Here is a 3,002-nt window from a genome sequence, read left to right as displayed (position 1 = left end):
TGGAGAAAGGATGAAAGTTATACAAGTGTTCAGGTCTTTCATTCATAGGGTCACGATGAGTGGTCTACACCTTGATGGCACTTACAACAACAAGACTGAGACATGTGTGGGAATATAACATGGGTCCGTTTAAATGGCTTTGTGTCAGCTCCTGGGGTGGAGCATTTTGCAGCAGTGGATGGGGAGACGGTCAGCAGGAAAGGGGACAGCCTTCATCATGAACAGCCCCTGCACCCTCACACTTCATCGCTTGATAACTTCCAGAGTGGGTCTCCTTTAGGTTTGACTTCTGCTTTCTTTTGGTGAGCAAAGGCAGACTTCAATTTCTGTTGAATCTGTGCTCTGCCCCCTAAGACTGGTACCCTTTCCTCTGCCCCTCCTGATCTCATGAGTGAATCGTAACTGCTCTCTACAAGGAGGTCAAATGGGTCTGACAAGGAATCCAAGCGGGGCCCTGAGAGATGGTGAGACTTCCGCTGTCAACTTCGTACACGTAATCAGGAAAGGCCAGTCACCAGAAAAGGCCACCGTGCTTGGCAAAGCACAAGGTCAATGGAAGCGAAGGGGATCCTAATTGAGAGACACTAACACCATAGCTGCATCAGCGGACTCAACAGACGACTGAAGATGGTGCAGCACTAGGCTGGGTGTTCTGTTCTGTGGGACGTAAGAGTCACCACACGGCAGAGTTAACTTGATGGCAACAAACATCAGAGATCCTTTTCTGAAGGCCCACCCTTCCCTACCTAACCTTTGAGTGATTCACTCACCTAGTTTCTGTCAGCAGAGACTGAACACCAATGCAGGAAAAACTCTCATTTACTCATTCTAACGTTATTTTGACAACGCATCATTTGTTGTTCAATCCAAAAGCATAGTGAGCTATGGCTATGTCCTGGGAAGGCCAGACACCAGTCTCTGTGTGTGTGTGTGTGTGTGTACAAGAGAATGTGTTTGGTTTCTCTTACCATCAACCTGTGAGCTTTCAATATGTGATTGATTGATTAATTAATTAATGTGTTGAATTCTTCAAGAAATAAGGTAAGTGCAGGATGTCTTGTGCATATTTACTAATCTGTAGTGAGCAATTTCACCACATCTGAGAAACCCTGGTTTAAGGTTATTCCCAGCAGATTTCTTCACAGTTCATCTCTCAGGAGTCATGTGGAACCCTTGAAAGGAATCATAAAGACTTACTACAAAATTATAAAGACTTACTATAGTAAGTAAGACTTACTATAGTACGTCTTTGGGAGTTAATTTTGGATGAAACGTTTGGTCTTAATAACACTTGCTGTTGCTGTGGACTGTAGAGTTGGAACCGAGCCTTAGCTGACCTTTCAATGGGTTTTTCAGGAGCAGTGAATCACGCTAGCGGAATTCCTAGATCAAATGGCATTTCTATACACCAGGGCTTTTGTCACACTTCTTCCTCAGAGCAGCTGGTGGCCTCGAACCATGTTCCTTCAGGATTACAGCACAGCTCCTTGCCACTAGGTCACCAGAGCTCCCTTTAATATTACTAAGATAATTATTTCAAATTCTTCAAGATTCCCAGAGATATATGTGATTGGTAGAGTAAAATAAATACAATTTAAATCATTTCCATATCTACATTTCTATTTTTAAGGCAATAATATTAATAACATTTGAAAGAAATGTAAAAGACATCTTCTGTCAGTTTTTTACCAGCAAGAATTGTCTATATTTCTTGGAGCATGAGGCCTGAGGCCTGCCAACAGCCTAACTATACCTTATTCTCAGTGATCGATCCAATGAATGATCTCCTTAGCAATTGAACTGGGTTTTCATTACAGCCACACCCCTGGTCAGTTGGAATAGAACTCCTTTTGTTGTTTTTTTTTTGTTTTTTTCAGTTGAGCAATATGGCAAAGCTGGAAAGGTACGTGGACACAGGTGACCCTGGGTCCTCGTAATCTGTACCATGTTGCTCGAGGCCTGCTTTCAAGTGGGAACTTACATTTTGGCGGCACCCCCATTGAAGTGTGAAAGAGAACACCTGTACGCATTCTCACAGAAGCACGAGTCAAAATTTCAGGTGGAAATGTCTACCTTTCTGCCTGAAGCTGATGTGAGTTCTCATCGTTCCTACCATACTTCCTCACTACAGCGGCCATTCTCGCTCCATCTTCCATTGTTAAATCCATCATCAATGAAATGAAGTGCAACAGTGGCTGCTATTGTGGGCTCAAGCAAATCAGAGGTTGTGAGGACGGCATAGGCAGAGTAAGGTTCAGATCTGTTGTTCATCAGGTGGCTGGGTGTAGTAGTTAACTAGACAGGAAATAGCAACAACATATGTACATCCAATGATCATTTTATGAAGCCCTGCTGTATAGAAATACCATTTGACGTAGCAATCCCACTACCAGGTAGACATTCTAAAGCAAGACCTGTGACATAAACTGATACATGCACATCCATGTCCATTGAAGCATCACTTACAATAGCAAAGAGTTAGGGTTCATCAACTGAAAAATGAGTCAAGAAGCTATGTTTCATTCACACAGTGAAGTATTCTGTATCGCTGAAAAACAAAGAATTCAAGAAAAACTGCAGGATATGGGGAACCTAGAAGAAATGATGCTGGATGACATAACAGACAAAAGGAAATTGTGGATAAGATCCCTACTATAAAAAAGCTCATGGAAGCTTACACACAGATGGTTTCTTGAGTGGTGTTCAGGACGGGCAGAGGGTAAGAGTAGTAAAAAATCAATAAATAGATAATGTGAGTGAAAGAAAAGGAAATATACAATCAAAGGTTGTTCAGACATTACAAATACTTAATTACATTAATCATTTATAACTAATACTGTAAACAAAAGTGTGTATGGATGAGTGAATGAAAAAAATCAATAAAAAAATCCTGCCAGTTTCTGCATGGTGCCACTGTTGTAGAATGGGTCTGACATCAGGGTGGGGGTATGACAGAAAAAACTGGATAAATTATGTATATTGTATTGAAACAGATGAGGGAA

The 3,002-nt window shown here is 41.6% G+C and overlaps 1 pseudogene; it reads left to right on the top strand.

The window, feature by feature from the left end:
* Positions 1–1,886: 1,886 nt before the first annotated feature.
* The window catches only part of LOC102860007, a 39,124-nt pseudogene continuing 38,008 nt past the window's right edge, over positions 1,887–3,002 (top strand).

The sequence above is a fragment of the Elephantulus edwardii genome, unplaced genomic scaffold, assembly GCF_000299155.1.
Source record: "Elephantulus edwardii isolate Elephantulus edwardi_28Jun2011 unplaced genomic scaffold, EleEdw1.0 scaffold00003, whole genome shotgun sequence".
NCBI classification, from domain to species: Eukaryota; Metazoa; Chordata; class Mammalia; order Macroscelidea; family Macroscelididae; genus Elephantulus; species Elephantulus edwardii.
Note: the sequence above shows the minus strand (reverse complement) of the source record. Positions and strands in the feature narration are given on the sequence as shown.